Source organism: Vicugna pacos, chromosome 9 (assembly GCF_048564905.1).
Source record: "Vicugna pacos chromosome 9, VicPac4, whole genome shotgun sequence".
Lineage (NCBI taxonomy): Eukaryota > Metazoa > Chordata > Mammalia > Artiodactyla > Camelidae > Vicugna > Vicugna pacos.
The window spans coordinates 73247119-73268428 of NC_132995.1; the positions used below are offsets into that span (position 1 = coordinate 73247119).

The 21310-nt window shown below is 41.9% G+C and overlaps 2 long non-coding RNA genes across 6 annotated transcripts in view; one reads left to right on the top strand and one right to left on the bottom strand.

The window, feature by feature from the left end:
- Positions 1-21310, bottom strand: part of LOC140698294 (uncharacterized) — a 189836-nt gene that overhangs the window by 27119 nt on the left and 141407 nt on the right. The window lies entirely within an intron of this gene.
- LOC140698295 (uncharacterized) lies at positions 815-18696 on the top strand. Of its 2 annotated transcripts, XR_012076003.1 has the most exons (5): positions 815-944; positions 4319-4393; positions 9861-9952; positions 14608-14662; positions 18342-18696. It is a non-coding gene; the product is annotated as an uncharacterized lncRNA (long non-coding RNA). The 2 variants fall into 2 exon arrangements; XR_012076004.1 differs by lacking the exon at positions 14608-14662.

Below are 21310 nucleotides of genomic sequence, written 5' to 3' on the forward strand. Positions count from 1 at the left end.
AGTAGCTCATATCAGTCATTAGCTATGTTACATTTATTCCGTGAAGGACTATTCAATTATCAAAAGTAGTAAACATAAAGATAATATAGTGGCCTGATCACTATATAAACTACAATGAGACACACAGTGACAACTCCGTTCATGCTCACAGAGTCTTCAATCAACTTTTCAGTGTCCTTAAGGAGATAACTAAGGATTACCAGATGACTGAGAAGTTTTTCTAACATAAAATGCTTCATTCAAAACAAAAAGAGGGAAAAAGCTTCTTGGAGGAAAGAGACTATGGAATAAAAAAACTTCAAATAAAAGCTATCACTTAAATCCCTAGTGAGATATGGAAAATGATAGTATCCACAAAAAGTAAGAATGAGTATTACTACAAAAATTTAAAGGAAGAATGAGTTTAAATTTTTTAAATTAAATTTTAAGATCAAAGAAACAACAAACTCAGTAGGATAACTGAAAAAAAATAAGAAAATTTCCAAAAAGTAAAGCAAAAATATGGAGACAGAAAAATTAAGAAACATTAAGAAAAGCAGAGGATAGTTCAAGAGGTCCAACATCAGATAATAGGCGTCCCAGGTAGAGATGACAGAAAATGAGGGAGAAATATTATTCAACAAATCAGAAAAAAAAAACAACAAACCCAGATTTGAAGGGTAGGAGTTTCAAGAATTGAAAGAGTTCATCCAATGCTTACCACAATAAAGGAAAATGAATTTACATCACAGCATATTATTGTGAAATTCTGGAACACTAGAGACAAAGAGAAAGACATAAAAGTTCTAGGGAGGAAAAAAAAAGTCAAGTTACATGCAAATGATCAGGAGTCAGAATGGCATTTAATTTTTCAAAACAATAGAAGCTGAAACACAACAGAGCAATACCTTCAAATTTCGAAGATGGTTTTCAAGCTACAATTCTGTATCTAACTAAATTAGCAAGTAAGTATGAGAATCAACTCTAAAGATTGTTTCAGGCAGGCAAAATATCTCTAATTTGGGTTCCCTCAGAAACAATCTTTGAGATGAGGATTCTAGTGCAAATAGTTTATTTGGGAGGTGATCTCAGGGAGCACTAGTAGTGGAATGGAGAGTTGGAACAAGGAAGGAAAGGAAGAAAAAAGGACATTTTATTGGATAGGTTCCCTCTGTGGACAACAGGGACTCAACCCTCCTGAGGAACAGCAGGAGACAGGTAGAAAGTGCATCTTAATCATCCTTGCCAAGGGGTGAAAGAGTTGATCCATCGTTGCCTGAGAGCCTCTCCTGTGCATGAACCAAGAGAAACCCTCATATGGAGAGCAGAGGTGCTTGTAGGCATATCCAGCAACAGATACGGAATTCTGAACATCAAAGTAATCCAGGGAGGCACCAGCTACATCTGCTACGGGCTGCAAAACACTTAATTTCTCATGTAGTTCTAGAAGGAGGTGCTTTGTCAAAATAACAAAGTGCACCAGAAAAGAGAAAGGTACTGCATGAAGGAAACAGAGGATGTAATTCAGGAGAAAGGTGAAGGGTTCCCCTTGGGATGATGGTAAATGGAGATCAAGATAACAACTAGACAGCAACCAGGGGAGAGTTGAGGTCAGTAAACTTCAGGACAGATGTCCCCAAGGACACAAAATTGATACACTGTTTGATGTGTTTTACCAGAGAGACTGACAAAACTGAGAAAGACATTGAAGGTAAATAAGGGATAAATACATAGGAAACTAAGAACACAAAACAGCAAGATAAATGTTAATCTAAGGGAAAAGCAAAACGTTGTGCAAGAAAAAAATTATAGCATACGACATGAATGAGGTGCTGTTCTACATTTGTCCTCTTGACAATTTATCGTATCTGTATGGAGACTGACCACATTTTGTAAAGCCATTAATAAGAATGCATTATAAACCATGTAACACCCCTCTAACAATCGATATTTCAGTTTCTTTGTTTTTTGTTCTATCACACAATAATGCTGGAATGAACATCTTTTAAATTTTCCATAGGATAATTGAAATCTTCTGCAGGATATATGACTAAGACAAAATTTCTGGTCAAATTGTATATACATTTAAATTTTTAGTGGCTTTTTTTTTGCCAGTTCATCTCCAAATTTTTTTTTATCAATTGATACTTCCACCAACAATACACAGTCCTTTACTTCATATCTTCTCCTACAGTGGTTATTATCAGTCTTTTTGTGGTTTTTTTTTTCCTTTTTGACAATTAAAATTAAAAGGATAAGAGAGAGGAATTCCTTTTTTTTCCTCAATTATACCCGTGTAATATTTTAATTTTATTTCAAAGCACTGTTTTTAAACTAACATAAATAAACATGACTGGTTAATTTAACTGAATCTTCATACTATACAGGCAAATTTCACAAAGTAAATAGTGTTACAAAGACAGAAATATTATAGTTGTCCTTAATGCTGAATTATTTCATTCTGTAAAAATTCACAATCTATTCTGTCATCTATAAGATAGCTGCCAAAGAACCAATATCGTTATCAAGAGATTATCTTTGATATTTTAAAAGGTCCCATGTATCTCAGATTGTTCATTAATCTCTAAGTACCGAGTGTTCTAACTTCTAGATCCTTCAACCAAGAAAGATGTGGATGTAAGGAGAAGAAAAATACATAATTCTCATTTCTCAAATAAAATATAGGACGATTAGTGAAGATTAGTGGCAATACATGGAGCGTCCTATTACATTATGTGGCTTGATGATCACTCCTTAGTCTGCTCAGTCTCCTAGTTCTGTGCTGCAGATTCTGTCATCCACAGGTGTAGACCCAGCTTGTGGCACAGGATTTCACAGAGTCTCCTAAATTTCTAAGAATCTCCACTCAACTTTCTCTGGTATTAAAAACCTATTTAATTAAGACACGTAGCTATTTGTGTGCACTGAACTAACTTGAAGGCTCTGAAGCTAATTATTTTTCCCAGATAGACAAAGATAGATCTAGTGTTTTGTCCCTTTCACACAACCATGAACCATCCTTCACCAAAAAAAAAAACCCCAATAATTTAACTGGGTAACTTAACAGCAGTATCTCACAATCACAAAGTAAGAGTTTAAACTTTGGTCCTTTTAAATATCTATTGGCTAGCAAACTAAACAATTTAAGTAAAAATAAATCACATATATTTGGCCATTTTTTTCAAACTATTTTAAATTTTAAAATCTCAAAGATTCTAACAGAAACTTCCGATTCATGACCATCCCAATTGTGACTTTAGAAGAGTTGTGGTTCCAATCATTGTTTTGAAATGTGTTCTGCTGATAACCTCTTTAACAAGATTCAAAATGTAATCTGGGCACTGTTTGCATTTGGTACGTGCAGGGAATAGAGGAGCAGAGCCACTTCTCTGCCCATGCAGTGAACCTCTCTTAAATAAAAGTGCCATGGATGCAGCAGACAGAGGCAGGGGAAGAATATAAACTGGAAACCAGGTTACTGCAACGAATCACACAGTATGTGAGGGCCAGAAGTGCTTTCCCAATTCTCTATGGTCAGACCCATATTGGAGTATTTGTCCCATCTTGGGCTCCGCAGGACTATAGAGATGTTGGAGAGAGCTGGGAGGTGAGCCTTGACAATGATTAAAGGGTTGGACTAAGAAAGAAATGAACAGATTGCTAAACTTGGAAAAGGTGGGCGCTCTATTTAAAAATGGCTTCCAAGTAATGGGACCGATTAATGGACAAAAATAGAAACTCAGCTGCTTTTCATTCCCACTGAGAGCAGAATAAGAGAAAGCAGGTGGCGCTAAATATGAGGGTTAAGGCTGCCAACAGTTTGGCGAGTCAGGAGCAGCAGTGTGTACAGCAACCAGTTGTGATGTTTCAATCCACACGATCTGTAAAGTAGGGCAATGGCGCAGGTAGACGTGTCATCGCCACCAGAGGCTACAACAAACCAGTGTGTGTTGAAGGCAGGGAGGATATATTCCTAAAACCATCAAGCCCAGGATCCCACTCCAGACCCTCGCAACACCTCGTGTGGCAGTCCTGATACAAAAGCGAGCGTCACGCTGGGGCGCAGCCGCCTGGGCGTGACTCCCGGCCGTTCGGCCAGCTCTGCGCGCTCCGAGCGGAGGACTGCTCCTCGGGGCCCTCGCCTGCGAGAGGCCGCAGGCCGCAGAGCTCGCCTCGGGAGGGGCTGCGAGGACCTGCGGGCGCAGGAGGGCTGCTCCCGTATGTGTTACTGTTACTACTGTTCCTCCATCAAAAGCATGCGAGTTGGAAGAAAGTATTCGGGGTGAGAAATCATTTATTTTGCTTCTACATTCTAACGTTCAGACTTCATTTTCACCAGCACTGGCAGCAGGTGCGCAAACTGCAAATATTTACACTGAGGATGACTCTGGGGCAGACACCATGGGACTCTCAGGTATGAGTCATGAAAAATACATCCACATATGTCAAGCAGAGTTGTCTAATTTTTTATAACTGGTGACCTACATTTATTTTCCACAATAATTCTTTCTTAATAAGATAAACTAGAACATTAATTTCTAATCATAATACATAATAAAGATCACTTAATATATAATATATATCACTAAATTAATCAAAGGCTGACTACAGATCCACAGCGGTCAGGCCTGGCCTTCGGCCAGCCACCCTGTGTGTTCCCCTTTGCTGCTTTGTGTCTGAAGTCAAAGCAGTCTCTTCTTTCAGTAGAGAAAAGGCCCACCCACAATTTTGACCAGGTTGCCTAATGCAACACCCGATATTAAAGGGCTTTACTGGTTTGGGGAAACGAACTCTCCTGATGTATTTATTAAAAAGCTATGATAGTCATGGCTTAAGGAAAAAAAATTCCAATAATTTCGTGTCACACCTCCAAAAGATTGTAATCTAATTGGGAATAGTAGGACTATGTTGGGCAGTGATTAAAACTACTTTGAGACTCTTGATATTTACGTCATCAAGAACAGAAAAATAACATGATCCACATTCCTTTTGTCCATCAGTTTGCTGCGCGATTATGTCGATTGTTCAATCCAGATTTAAAGTAAATAAATCATGCTTTACTGCACACCTACTCTGCACACAAAAATACTGTATTCATACCTTTGTGGTAATGATTTAAAAACTGTTCTACTCATATGCACAAACACACGAACACTTCTCTATATAATTTTCCTTTTCACAATTATATGAAAAAAATTTTTAAGAAAAGTATCATATAATTATGCAAAAATGTTACATAATTTGAAGTGATTTCTGTAAACTGAAGATCTGAATGAGAGCTAATGAATCCAGCTTCTTTCTTTTTAAGCAAAAAGAGTCTGGCTTCTGTCACTTGACCAAGGTGGTAGGGACGGCCTATGCCCGTAACAGACAACCCCTCACAGATGAAGAGAACTGAGCTTTTATGTACCTGAGCCCATGTCTCTCCCTGAACACCGCACAGCAACAGACAGCCTGACGGCGCACTAGTTACACACCCCAAACCATGTAACTCCTGAAGATAAGCAATTTAAATGTATGTACAGAGGTGAACATAACCTGCAGTGACACCTCCACCCAACCCTCCCAGGCCAGTGAGACACATACGCCCACACTGGGAAAGCCTCCTTCAGCGAGCTTTATACTTGTTTTTTTTTCAATATAACAAATGATGTCATGAATGAGGTTAAGAAATAAAAGTTCATGAAAAAATATTTTCAACACCTATGATAGACAAGAGATTAGCATCCCCAACATACTCAGAGCCGCACGATAGAAAAACGGGCAAATGGTATAAAGCAGTGTTTCATAAAAGAATAAACATGCATTGCCAATAATTAAGTTACAAAAAGATACTCAGTCTTACTGGTTGTCATTGAAATGCACATTGAAACAATGAGATGTCATTTGTCAAACATCAGATCAATAAACAAACTGTGCTATAATAACCAGTGCAGGTGACAACACAGGAAACCTAACACTCTCCAGAACCGCTGTTGAGACCGACTGTGATTAACTACCACATGCCTTTTGGAAAGTACTCCAGAAATATTTACTGAGAAATTCAAAGGACAAATATCCAAGCCAGCAAATCTGCGCTGGGAGCCTTTGGGAAATCTGTGCTTGGAGTGGGAGTCTGTTGTCTCAGGCTCTTGGTGTTCATTCCCTCTAGTCAGTAACCGCACCCCAGTTATCCTGTGGGTAACCACACTTCCCTTCGGTTCCAATGTGGGTTTCGATAAGGCTGGCCTCATGCTCAGGCCCAGAGCGCAGCACGTGGCCTACGCTTCGCCAAGAGAATACTGGCCCCGGACCATCGTGACTAGTCCAGGGATGAGCCACCAGGCCACTGCAAGTCCTAGCCAGGATTCCTGATAAAACTACTGGGAAAGGAACACTCCCTTAGCACCATCAAATGAGATTTAAGACTGAAACTGATGATGGCCATTTTGTCAGTAAAATAGGAAAGACTGCCTAAGAATTAAGCTTACAGAAAAGAAAGCTGAAACAAGGACCAGAGGGAGACAGACTCCTGAAGATGTCAGCCCGTGGGCCTAACGGCACCTGAAGCCTGTAGGCATCTGGACTTTTCAACTACTTGAGCCAACTGAGTTGAACAAATGATGAATATTATGCAGCTTTTTAAAAACAAGGTGCTAGAGCTACACATATTGAAAAGAGTTGTCAAACTTTTTCTTTAAAGAGCTAGAGAGGAAATGTTTTTGGCTCTGGTGACAAAAGGGGTTTGTCACAACTACTCAGCTCTGCTTTTGTAGTGCAGAATAATCACAGATGACACACTTAGCATGGCCACATTTGGCCGGTGAACCATAGTTTGCCTACCCTTAACCTAGGAGAATGTCTGTGATAAATCAATAACAAGAAAAATGATGTCATTTCAATCAAAGAAATTATTTAAAGAAGAATCTGTATATAAGTAAATTTTAACAGTATGGTGAACCCAATCCAAAAATGGTCTGAAGACCTAAACAAGCAATTCTCCAAGGAAGAAATACAAATGAGCAATAGGCACATGAAAAAACGCTCAATATCACTAATTATCAGAGAGAGAAATGCAAATCAAAACTACAATGAGGTATCACCTCACACCAGTCAGAATGGCCATCATTCAAAAGTCCATAAATGACAAATGCTGGAGAGGCTGTGGAGAAAAGGGAACCCTCCTACACTGCTGGTGGGAATGCAGTTCGGTGCAGCCACTGTGGAAAACAGTATCAGATTCCTTAAAAGACTAGGAATAGACTTACCGTATGACCCAGTAATCCCGCTCCTGGGCGTATATCCAGAAAGAACCCTACTTCAAAAAGACACCTGCACCCCAATGTTCATAGCAGCACTATTTGCAATAGTCAAGACATGGAAACAGCCTAAATGTCCGTCAACAGATGACTGGATAAAGAAGATGTGGTATATTTATACAATGGAATACTATTCAGCCATAAAAACTGACAACATAACACCATTTGCAGCAACATGGATGTTCCTGGAGAATGTCATTGTAAGTGAAGTAAGCCAGAAAGAGAAAGAAAAATACCGTATGAGATTGCTTACATGTGGAATCTAAAGAAAAAAAAAAAAGAACATAAATACAAAACAGAAACAGACTCATAGACATAGAATATAAACTTGTGGTTGCCAAGGGGGAGAGGGGCGGAAAGGGATAGACTAGGAGTTCAAAATTTCTAGATACTGTCAGGCATATGTAGAATAGATAAACAAGATTATACTGTAGAGCACAGGGAAATATATACACGATCTTGTGGTAGCTCACAGCGAAAAAAATGTGACAATGAATATATAAATGTTCATGTATAACTGAAAAATTGTGCTCTACACTGGAATTTGACACAACATTGTAAAATGACTATAACTCAATAAAAAATGTTAAAAAAAATAAATAAATGTATGGTGAAGACAATGTAATGATATATATCGGGGGAGGGATAAATTGGGAATTCAGGATTTGCAGATACTAACTACTCTACATAAAAGAGAGAAACAAGATCCTACTGTAGAGCACAGGGAACTATATTCAATATCTTATAATAACCTAGAATGAAAAAGAATATGAAAAGGAATATATATATATGTATAACTGAATCCACTGCTGTACACCAGAAACCAACATTGTATGTCAACTACATTTCAAAAAATATGTATGTATGTACATGTGTGTGTATATATATATCTATAGACAGACAGATACCAAGCAGCTATCACAGCTTACTTCAGGTGGGGTTGGGGGGCTGTTTAGAGGAAGATTTGGGAGAGAGATTTAAATCTGAATGCTTTTCTTCCTACACACATCTCTATATTATTTGACTTGTTACAATGAGCATACATTATTTATTTTATTTAAAAACATCTAATGGTATAAAAGAAAAAGGGAGGTGTCAGACAGCGCTAGAGAAATGTGGTCCCTAAATATTAATGATCAATTTTACATCATAACTAGGCTAGAATTAGGGAAACTCTTGAATACCCAACCTGCCAGCACCTTTCAGCACATGGCAGCCAACCTCAGTTTGACAGACCCATTTTACTGATAAGGCCTGAAGAGGCAGGGCACCTTGCTGAAGTCACCGCGCTTATCAGTGCTAAGGCCTCGTCTGGAAATGAGGCCTTCCAGCTCCTAGCCAGATTCTTTTTCTTCACATATTGCTGGTCCATAGATGCTGTTACCCTTTCTCATCTGAGACTAATGCATGGAAAATAGATGCCTCTCTGAATATAACATCATGAATATGTTTATAGCATTCAGCCCTAAGCAGCTCTGCCTTCAAAGATCTTTGCACCACAGTCAGGTTTTCTCTTCTGCAAATTGTTAGCACTATTTTTAGGAGCCCTTTTCTCTGGCAGATCCAGGCACTCTCGCATTTGAGCCTGTCATCTCTGCAGTGTGTATTTAGTAGTTTCAGCGCTCTGCCTACTGTTTGCATATCATGACACCAGGCAGAGTTCAGCAATACAGAATGTCTTATCTATTTCTTCTTAATCCATTTTAAATTCATCCTGAGCCCATCAGAGCAGGAGATGGAATGAGAGTTTTATAATTACCTTTTGCAAACAGAACATTAAATTATTATACAGTGGAATCCTCTAGCTTCTTGGACATAAGATGGCCTTCACTTGCTAGTGAATGAATGTGCCTGTCTCTATAAGTACACATATGTACTTTGGAAATCAGCCCTGTTAGCTTGAAGTTATTGATCCATTTTGGTAGATTACTGCAATAGATTCTTAAAGTGCTTTAAGATTAAGAGATGTGCTTGGCTTTCTTCTGTCATGTATCTCAAAGGAAAACCATGAGACGAGACACACAATGAAAAACAGCAGGTAATACCATATGAGACTCCTTATTAAAAACATAAAGTGCCTTTCACTCCTGCTTTTATTAAGTCTACTTTTCAAGCTAAATGGGGGTTAGGTGAGGCGATTATAATACAAGTCACATCTAACTATTTCATCATCCACGTCCTACAGCAAGATAGCCCCCAGAATACCTTTGAAAGCTCCAGAGTGATGGCAGCAGGTTGAACATAATGAACAATGTTACAAATGGGGATGTGAGACGGCAGGTCTGGTGGGGATGGAATCTCCTAGAAATTGCCCGTGTGTAATTACCGAACACCGGCTCGTTCTCAGTTGACTTTGAACACTGGGAACCGTCTTTGGCGGATTATATTTTTCTCAGCTAGTTAAAATGAAGCTAGTCAGAAGGGCTGAAATTTATAAGGCATAATAGTGTGTGTCTTACCAAGCAAAGGCATGGTTGGCTTTTATAACTCTAATTTTTGTCTCATTTCTAAGACTATTCCACTGTGCACGTGCACCTGAATTAAAATTGGGCTGAGAAATGTTTTTATATTCTTCTATCCTAGGGTTAAATTGCCGTAAGTTATATTTTTAAAGAAGTGAGCAGTCTAGTCTTTGGCGGAGGAGGAGTGAAGCAACATGGAATCCAGCTTTATAGGTCAGCACTTTTTCTAAATATCTTATTTGAAGTGATCACTAAATTAAAGATGGAAAGAAGGGAAGTAAGTGCATAAGAGAGAGGCAAGGACTGAGTGGGGAAAGGGGAAAGGATGCATGGTGGTTATGATGGAACGTTGTGGCCGAAACTGGCATAATCAGTTCCATTTCCTTGAGTCAACTTATCCGCTGAACCCAAAACAACAAGAAAATTGAACATTGCTGACAACGCTCACTTTAACCAGTTTGATGTCTAGTCCCAATTTTAGGAAGGGGGTGGAGTTAGCACAAATTTATTAAAGAGCTTGAGTCAGCTCAGTTGGCTGAGCTACTGAATGGATAAGCCAGAATCCTGGTAAGCCTGTCTTCTTGCCCTGGTTCTACCTGATAAAACTCAATTCATTTCAATTCAGAGAACACAGCACAGGCAGGACCATGCCCCACAGGGCAAATGCAGGCCTGCTGTAAACCACAGAACAGCCTCTACCTAACCGCCCATTCTTTGGGAGTAAAGGGAATCTGGTTAAAGAGAACATTTGGCAGGGAGAGGAATGACACAAAAGCACAACCTAAGGGGGACACGTGGAAGAGGGTACTGTTGCCAGGGGGTTAGTCCCAGGTCACCAATCCCTCACTGGGAGAGCAGCATGGTCATAATGAGCAGGAGAGACAAATCACCATTTCAGTTCATTGCCTTTGCTTTGACATCCCCCGAAGGTGTCACCCTGATTTCTTCTCCTCCCACCTTCTGTTCCCTCAGTTACTGCCCCTGTCCCAGAGCCCAAGGTCCGAGGCGTGGGCCCAGTTGACCGCACCCCAGGGTGCATCCCCACCTCTGTTAGCTTCTGAGTGGCAGACTCCAGCCCCACACTGATGCAAAGAGGCAGAGGGCAAGTGGACATGGGGGTGCCAGCTGGTGGGGGTTCTCCCTCATCTGGTCTTACAAGTGGTGTCAGTGCCCACATGCCTTCAGCCATCCCCTGAGGTCCTCCGTGACAGGCCCTGCACAGGCCTACACCCTCCTGCACCTCCCCCCGGTGGAGGGGAGAGTGTCCCTGGCTGTGGAGCACGCTTAGCCTGAGCTGCACACAGGCCAGAATGTTCAGGAGTGACCGTCATGGTCGGGGGCAGGAGCCAGAGGGGAACCACATCAGATTCCTCGGCCCCTGGAGCACTAAAGGATGCTCTCCAGTCTCTCAGGGGCCCCTGGGAGATAGAGCTTCAGCTGCCCTCAGTCACCCCTCTTTCTCAGCTTTCCTGTCTTGCCTCATCATCATGGGTCACTTCCTAAATAAATGACTCGACTTGAAACGTCGTCTCCATGTCTGCTTTGAGGGAACACTGTCTAAGAGCCTTGGCGTTGCAGCTCACATCCCACCCAAACTGCAGCTGCCCCTCAGCCCAGAGGGCCATCTCTGATCTCCTGAGGAAGCAAAAGATGCCCCTTTATTAATCAGAGTACTACTTCTACCAGGACAAAGCCACCGCTCCATCAGAGCAGAGGTGGAGGAAACTGTGGCCAGCCAGGGAGGAGCAGCAGAGAACCCTCTTAAGAGAGTGGAGCCCTCGGGCCCTTGGGCCCCGGCACCAGTGCTGGCGTTCCGCTCCAGAGTGATGTGATCCAAAGCTCGCGGCACCCATGGGTGCGCAGGAGAGGCCGCTGAGCGACTTGCAGTCTCTGCACCAGACTTCACTGCATTGTGAAATCGGGAAAAAGATTCACTTTAAGCCTGAACATAAGACACCAATAATGTGACTGCCGTTTACCACAATTCTGTTACTGTACCACAATAACAGGCAAAAAATAAATACATAAAAAACAGAACCCAGTGCACCTCGCTACCCTCAGTGGCCCCCCGCAGGCCAGCATCCCATTCAGGTCTTTGCTCCTTATCCGTAAAGTTCAAGTGTAACATTTCTCAGAATAAACGTGCTATGTGCGCCGCAGTGAATGGATGGCATGGGTCTTCGTCTGACTACGGTGTGTGAGAAATGGTCTGTGGTGATGGGCTCTGGTGGGATGTTTCTGGATCCTGTCCACTGGGCTGGACCACTGGCTAGAAGTTCTCCCGAAGGAAACGTAAGAGTCCAAAGGGGTGCGTGGCAGGAGCAGGAGCACTGTGGGGAGAAACCATAAGGAGCAGAGGCTACAAGATGTACTGCTGGGTTAGGGGGGTCGGTTCAGGAACTAGACCCGGGCCAGTTCAAAGACATTCTCGCCGTGGGATCTGGGCTGGCGTAAGGGCGCCATGCTGGGCTGCACTACCTGTTAATCAGGCTCAGAGAGGAGGGGCCCTCTTCCCAGCTTCATCTTTTCTGTCCTGGAGAGAAGAACGACCTCCCCCGCCTGTACCACTGAACTCCTGAGTTGGTGAGGGATCAAACACTGGATTAAGGCACTACCAGAACCACCACCATTCCAAGGCTGCCATCTTTGCAGATCCCTGCAAATCTGGGACGCGGGCCAGTTTTGTCCTCGGCTTTCTCTGCTGCTCGTCTTTAAGGCCCCCTTCAAGCCTTGGCCCACTCAGTGCCCCTCTACCTCAGCCCTATCCCCAAGCTCCTGGATCAGGACCACAGAAGTTCAGAGTTGCTCACGAAGCACCTACTAAGCTCTGTGTCAATAAAAATACACAGTCCTTGCCTTCACAGAACTTCAGTCTATTGGGGAAAACAACAGTAACCAAAGGCTCACACTAATAAATGTCACATGGCACCTGTGGAAGACGTTGTGAAGAGCGTCTGTAACAGAAAGATCAGAAAAAATGAACTGAACAGGTGATGGCTAGATTGACTCTCAAAGAAAATCAGGTATTAAGAAGTGAGGGGATAGGAAGCAGGATGGGACATGGGGGTGGAGCTGAGCATTCCAGGGAGGAAACTGCATGTGCAAAGGTCCTGTGGCGAGAGAGAGAGAGAGCCATGGGAGGTCACTGAAGTGTTAAGAAGTGGCCAGAGAAGAGAACTGGGTGAGAAAAGAACCTAATCAAGGTTGTGTTAATAAGACTACACTGGCTGAAAGACGAAAAATAGGTGGAAAGAACAAGAGGAGATACAGACAAAGCAATGGGCAGGCTACTGCAGTGGTTTGGAAAGAGGTGTTAGTGACATGATGTAGGTAATAGGGAGAGAGCAAAAAGAACAGTTTTGAGATAGATTAAGGAGATGAATCATTGGGACTTGGTGACGGATCAGAAATGAGGACAGAAGAAGAAGTAATAGAAAGGGTTCAGGTTTGCATAGCTGGGTGGATGGTTGTGCCGCTCACTGAGACAGAGGACTAGAGAAAATCAAGTTTAAAGGGGAAATTCATGAGTTTGCCGTGGATATGATGAGTTTGAGGTGCCTTCGGGACATCTAAGTAGGCGTTCAACTTAGCGGTGAACTAACGAATCTGGAAACCATCTACTGCATGTCTTCTGAATGTGCGCATCTCTTCTATCCCATTCCCTGGGGACGACTGCCCAGCCCCACCTCTACACCCATTTCTGTAAGGCGTCTCAGTCCACGGCAAGATGGTTCTAAGAGAAGAACTTTTTTTTACACTAATTCCGAATCTACAAATCCCACTCTTGCCCTGATTCTGCCTGCAGACACCAGAGCAAGTCGAGCTTCTCTTCCACAACATATGTAAAGGTGGTTCACATGGCTCCCCTGCCCCAGGCAAAGCCTTACTGCCTCCGAATGCTCTCTGCTCTTTCATGTTTATCCTGTTCTGTAATTTCTAGACCCTCCACCATCTAAGCTGCTTTTCTCTGACTGGGTTCCACTCTGTTGACCTGCTTCATACATGTTCTCTCTCTTTCCACCCAAATTTGCTCCCCAGTATGTCTGTCCCCCTAAAGCTCTGCTCTGGACAGTCATGATTTCAGCACAGATCTAAGAGGGCACAACTCTACACAAAGGCCCAGATGTTACCTTTTTCCAGATTAGCCACAAGTACCCACCCAGAATCTGTTACAATCATTCCTAAAGGATCCTAAGGCCATTAAATTTTCTAAACAGCCATTAGACTATACCTGCTACACTGAGTACCTGAAATTAGAGGTTCTAATGCCTTGAGGAATCTTGACCTCCTTTGTCAATCTGATGAAAGCTGTGCCCTCACCCACAAAATGCATATATGCACATCCACAAAGAATTCTGCGTGAAATATGGATGGGTCCAGTGTTCTTCTGAAGTCCGCCTCTGGAACCAGGCTTAGAGTTCATATTTCCATTAAGTCACCCTCTCCTCTAACTAACTCACTAGTATGTGTTACTCCATTTCTCTCAAGCTAAGGATCCTGGCACAAAATTAAATTCATGACTATTATACAATTGGGACTGAGACAATTTCATTAACTCTCGGAAGAGATTCTGCCTTGTTGAGCACCATGTAACTGAAGCCTGAATCTTCTTCATGGAAAATACTAAGCAAAATTACCAAGAACCTACATATCTAAAAAATATCTTGCTGCATTAAGTAACCTTCAAAGTCCTTGAATTTCCCTGAGAACTTTCCTCCAGAGTTCTGGTCAGCATGTAGGAGGTTTTAATTACCGAGAATTGGGTAAACATGTCTTCAAAAAAAACCAAACCTGTCTCTCTGGCTAGAATCTTTCAGCTGGAATGAAAGCTTATTAGGACTGTGGCTACAGCTCCATTTCTTTTACAGCATGAAGAAACCAGCCGATTTTAATCTCCAGCGCCTCGATCAGATATTCAAATCAGTTAAGTGACAAAGGAGGTTGAAAACATTTTGGCTGCCTGGGAAGCATGTGTGCTGTGTGATTACATCATGTCTCAGCAACCAAATTCACAGTGGCTGATTCATGCCGGCTGGAGGGAAGTGAGAAGCTATGATTCGGGCTAATTCGAATCACAGCTTTTTTTGTTTTTGTTGTTTTTTGCAGAATATTATACAAGCACGTGTGTGTGTGTATGCTCTTTCTTTTTTTTTTAACATTTATTGAAGATCTACCGTATGCACCAGGAGGTACTCGAAGATGAATGTGATCTTTCATTAACGATAATATTTTTATGCTCTTGTCAGGGACACAGGGCTCAAATGCAGTACAATTGTTTCAAATCAAACACTATAGGTATTCAGAAAAGGAAAAGAGTTCTAATGTTTGAAAATCTGATATTCTTTCATCTGTGATCAGCAAATGAATTGCCCAGTTCTTTTTTAATCAGTCAAAAGCTGGGACTGAGGAACAAAACAAAAAATTTAGTAAAATATCATCTGTATGTCCTAATGAAGTTAATATGCCTCAGCTAAATAAATAAACCAAATAAAGTAAAATCTCCATATTTAATAGTCATTTATAGGCATGAGCTGAAAATATAATGGGAACTAAAATCTAGAACTACTCATGTTAATAAAGGATGCGGTTTTTGCCAAATTTGTTCCTAACAATATTTCACTGAAAATAACAAAATTGCAGCAAAACTGCACACTTCACAGGCCCTGCGATAAGAATAAGTTTGAATATGATGCAAATGCCTCCTTCCCTCTACCTAACCCTGCTCTCAGATCTGGAGGGCTATAGTTCTTATACAAGGGGAAAGGGGAATGGAGTATGAACAGGAAGGTTGTTTGGTAGAACAGACAGGCAGCCTCGTCTTGGGAGGTAGGGAGAGGAAGAGTGGGTCTCTGGACCCCAGGCTTCTCCCGGCTCACATCTCCCAAAATGAGGCCAAGGAAATGGGTACAAATTAACCAGAGATTCCTGGAACTGCTGCCGCTGTCTGAGACCTCCCAGCCTTTCATAGGATGCTGGATCACTGCCAATACTGCTTAAGTCAGAGAGAAGAACCACCGCTAGGTGGCATCACACTGCAGCTGGGATGCAGACGGATCTGGATCCCTCAGCCAAGCCCCAGGAACCTTGTGGCAGGTAGCTGAACAGGCTCTCCGCCCTCATTTTATTAAGCTCACAATATCTCAAACCTTCATTTTATAGAACTGGATTTTTTTGGACCCCACTTACCAGGTTTTGGCAGAGTTTTACTTGGTGAAATATCTTCTAGGTATCATTTTTATCCAAAAATAAATTTATGAAAAGGTCAGCTATAGTTTGTAGGAATGATGAATAACTCAAACAGAAACTGAAATCTGCAGTATTTTATGAGGAGATTTGGAGGCAAGAAACAATATTGAGTAAGAAGTATACAAATATGAAAGTTGTCTCAGTTTATTTTACTCCAGTTTTTAAACTATATCTAAGCACTTCAAAAGTCTGCCATTATAAGTTCAAACAAATTCAGAAGCAATCACTATCTATAAACACAGCTTAAGGAAAAAACCACTAAATTCATGGGGCAAATTTTAATTCAATAAAAACAAGATCCCAGATATCCTAAAGAGATAGTGCCCAGGGGATACACACATACACACACACATGCCGGTTCATGTGATTATGAAGTGACTTCCTAATTTTTGAAATTTCAAAGTCTGTATTTTACCTCAGTGGTAGGACTAGTTAATTCAATAAATATTTAGGTAGCATCAACCAAACCATTTAAACACTGTAACCAGGAACTTTTATATAAAGATTTTAAAAACTGAATGAAAATAAAAGATCATCACTCATGTCTCACTTTGTCTGTTGAGGGCACTGCATTTTATCTATAGACTGCTTCTCCTCACCCCCCACACACACAACAACAGCAACACAGATCAGCAGGCAAAGCAACAAAGTAACATCACCGAAGACGCATGAGATGTGACTAGAGTTCTTTATAAAGTGAAACAATGAGAAGTATAAGGAAGGGCTCTTCCAGCGTACCATGAAGGACACTGTTAATGAGAACTCGGACATTCCTAAAGAAGACGTCAGCATTTTAAGAAATAGGAACATTTCTTCTTAGCATTTAAAATGAGCGTTTCTGGTGACTGAAGCACCTGCCCTCCCCACTAGCCACCATGGCTCTTGTGACTGTCTCTCCATCAAGAGCACTGTAAGAACTAGGTGGCCACCCTTTCTGCACCATCTGGTACACTGCAGTTCTGAGGAAGGGGAGTTAATTGACTATATCTGAGCAGTCACAAGATTTATAGGTTTGATTATCCCAAATAGATGCTTTTACCCAGATATGCATGGAGTTTCCACTGTTGTATTAATAAAAATAAAAGTATGCCAAATGAATGAAAAAGCATCATTATAAAAGGGATTTGTGTGTGCAATGAAACAGTATGGGTGCCTCGTGGTTCCCACAATGAAGATGTAACTCTTTGCATATACAAGTTATAGTTGCTCTTTATTATACCACAACTTTGCTCCTAGAGCAACATGGCTGCAGCAGAAAAATAAGGACGCCTAGGTGTTACATGACAGATGTCTTTAAAGCAAAGGAGGCAGTTTAAATCTAAGCTAGTTTAAATGGTTAGATATAAGCAGTTCCAGAAAAAACAAATAAAATATTTCTGCTAGACCAGCGCTATCCAAGAGAAATGTATGCAAGCACATACATACCTGAATTTTCTGGGAGCCACATTTTTAAAACGTAAAAAGAAACAAGAAAGCTTGATTTTAATAGTATATTTTAACCCAGTGTATGCAAAATACCATTTCAACCAAAAATTAGTTTAAGAATTTATTAATACGGTATTTCACATTCTCTTTTCCTATTAAGTTTTCTCAGTCTGGTGTGTGTTTCACACTTACAGCACATCACAGTTCAGACTGGCTGAATTCAAGTGTTTTTGAGCCACATGTGGCCCGTTGCTACCATAGTGAACAGCATAGTTCTAGGCTTTTCCCTTGCTGACAGGTAAGACTATAGTTAATCCCTTTCGTGAAGTTCATAAAAATATTCAGAAAAGATGACCCTGGGAAGGCTCTGAAATGCCTGCATGTGTCCTCTTCACAGACGGCAACTGAGGACTTTCATTCAATCAAGATGATCATAGTGCTTAGTTCAACCCAGAAAATGTATTTTTTTTTAAATTCCTTAAAAGTGTTGTAGAGTCCAATGACTATGCCTTGGTTACTTCGTGTATCTGTAGGAAGGAGGGAAACCCAGAGATCAGAGGTGATAAAGCTCTGTGTGCATGTCCCACGTTCTCATCGAGCTATGGGAGTTGCCATGCAATTGCGGTAAAAATTAAAGGGGATAACGTGTGAAAAGCATCAGGGCCCGCAAGTGTTGGCCTAGCCAGGAATTACCAAAGAAAGAGAGGCTCTGTCCCTGCCCTCAAGCGCTAGACCTAACTAGATCCAGGGTAACAGGATGGAAGCCGAGATCCTGGAAGAATTCAGAGCCCAGGGAAGTGGAAGGCTGGGTCAAGTCACAGGACATGTCTGCGTGTGGATGTGTGTGGTGGTGTCTGCCCGTTCAACCCTCGCTGAAGCATGAGTTTATGGATGAAATTCAGTGGGTTTTTGTTCATGTGTCTGTTGTCAGGTAAACATCAGCCCTGAAGGAGCGAGTCATAAAAGAGCCACCTGCAGCCTGAGATGGAGGAGGAAGACCAGCCCTGTCCTCTCTGGCCAGGAGACGGCACTTGGTCAGCACACGTGCAGTTGTGGTTTTCCTGTGCCTCTACCTGGACGTCGTCTCTTACTCCCTGTCTACTCCGTGCTGCCAGCTGCCAGGCAGCACACGGAGCGTGGCCCGGGGAGATGGCCCCGCTCTGCGTGCCCTGAAGGCCTCTCTGCTGGCGAGGCGATGCAGAGTAAAGGGAACACACAAACCCTGCATGTTTGCCGGCACGAATGGTGCAAATTCAGCTGAGTTAGTAATAAAAGGCTGCGAAGGAGGTGAGTCGGACAGAGCTGGAAAGAAGGACTGGGGTAAGGCTCAGACTCTGCTCTGCCATCATGGTGTTTCTCCCTGCTGCCTGTGTTCTGGAGTTAGCTCACAGCCAAGGGCTCTCATGCTCTCCCCATGACACAGAGCTCATGGCAGAGAGAAGTCAACCAACTCCAACTAGAAACACGGCAAGTCGGGTGCTATCTGTGTCTCGGTCCGCCCAGGCTGCTGTAACAAAAGTATCACAGACTGGGTGGCCCAACAACAGACACTTACTTCTCACTGTTCTGGAAGCAGGAAGCCCGGACCGAGGCACCGGCCGGCTCGGTGTCTGGTGAGCGCCAGCTTCTCAGCGCGCCCTCGCGTGGCAGAAGCGGGGCTAGAGAGCACCAACCGCATGCATGGGGGCTCCACCCTCATAATTACTTCCCAAAGGCCCCACCTCCTAATACCATGACACTGGGGGTTTGGGTTTCAACATACGAATTTGGGGATGACACAACCAGTCAGTCCATAATAATCAGTAAGCCTCGAAGGTACAACCTCCCTGAGACAGAGCTGCTGTTTATCTTGATACCCAGAGCCTAGATTTAAAAGACATTTGACAGGTGCTTAATAGTAAGTGCTTAAATATTAGTTGAATGAGGGAAGAAAGGGAGACCCGCAACTGCGGGTTTGGAGTATCAAGTCTGGCCAACATCGCAATGTCCCCAGAGGCCAGACAAAGGACCAGTCAAAACCCACCAAGGCCAAGGCCGAGCTTGAGAGCGGACGGGAGAGTGGTCCAGACCTACAGAAGAAATGCAGACCAGAAGAAATTTGGGAGCTGTCATTTGCAGCTTCGAAACACAAGTGAAATCAACTCATTGGCGGATCAATTTTTTTCCACATTTCTATTGATTTATCACTTTTGTTAAGAATCTATCCTGAAATCTAATCACTTTACTTTCAGAAGGCTAATTTTAAATCCAGTTTAGAGGTCATTTTTAGTTACTCTTAATCATACCATCTTCTAACAAGCTAAGTAAGTTTTCTCCTTCTTTGATGCTGATGGCATTCAAATATTTGTCGAGCATTATCACCTCTCATTAGTTGTTGCTGAGCAAGGCTTTACGGATTAGAGACATTTAGATCCTTTAAACCCGGAAAAGGCCTCAAATCAATGCCCCCACTATTCTAACCATTTGTGATGCTCTTTTGAGAGTGTCTTCAGGGTCACGGCACATCTCTACACCACTAAGTCTGCAGCTCAACTTGATACTCCGGAGTAGTATAATGACATATTTTTCTTGGACCATCTGCATCAAAATACCCCAAGAGTAATTATTTAAAGTCAGATTCTTGGATCACACAACCAAACCTAATGAATCAGCATTTCTGGGAGGTGGGTCCAGAAATTCAAAATGTTAACAAAACTTAGGTTTTTCTTGGACACACTAAACCCTGAGGGTCACCTACAAAAAATCATTGCTGAGAGATCCTCACCCTAAAATTTGACTATCTTTTCCATATAGGTGCCTAGGCATGGAAAAGAAAAAATTTTAAATTATCCACTATTACTTGTGACTGTCCCACAAGTGAAGGCAGCAGCAAGGAGAAAGCAGAAAGGATCTCAGACATTCAAGACAGGAGACAAGCAGTTTTGAGTATATTACGTGTAGTCTTTTTCTTCATTACACTGCAGCTTTCAGCTGCTCTTTTGTTTATTTCAAGTTCATGGAATTGGATTAAGCATACTCGTGCTTTTTACAGCATACTTTCATCATTGGTTCATGCGGCTCTCATTTATTTATTTGTTTGTTTGCTTGCTTATTTAAAATACAGCAAATGCCAGTGATCCCACAGACTAACACAGAAATTAGAACATTCACAATAACTCACATCCTCCTGTGATCTTTTGTCTCCTGTCTCTCTATCCCAGCTCTCTGTACTACACAGTCTACAAGTGCTAATTCTGGGCCTGGCAGGGCATATGCTGGGGTATTTTATAAGGGTCTTCCTTCACACACACACACACACACACACACAAGGGAAAAAAATAAGTTGTTCAATTTGGAGAGAACATAGAGGTTTTAAAGGGAGAGGAGGCCTTAAAAATAGTTTAAAGTCAGATTACCAAGAACTTTGAAGGCTATATATTAATGAATTTGAATTGTCATTTTAATAGACTGTGTGGAATCACTGTGTATTTTATTGTTCTTCAGGAAGATTCACAGGACCAATGGCTAGTAGACCGTTTATTTCACAAAAGGGCATTAAGTGCCTGCTGCATGCCAGGTGCAGTGCTAGGCTCCAAGGAAACAAAGATGGTTTCTGCCCTCAAAGAACTCAGTCAATTGGAGAGACATAAATCCAGCCAAGTGCCATAGGTAAAATGAGAGAAATCTACACAAGGGAAAAGAGAGACCCAAAGGATGGAGAGTCAATTCCACTGGAGAAATGAGAAATATCAGGAAACAATTTTACAGAGACAGTAACGCTGAAGCTGAGTCTTGAAAGATGGCTTTGAAATAACTCCAGATAAAACAAGAATCTGAGTCTCAGAAATAGGAGTGGAAAAGGACTAGTGTCAGTGCCTTTAAATCCAGTCTACCTAATGTTCACTTGGTTCCCAGAACTTC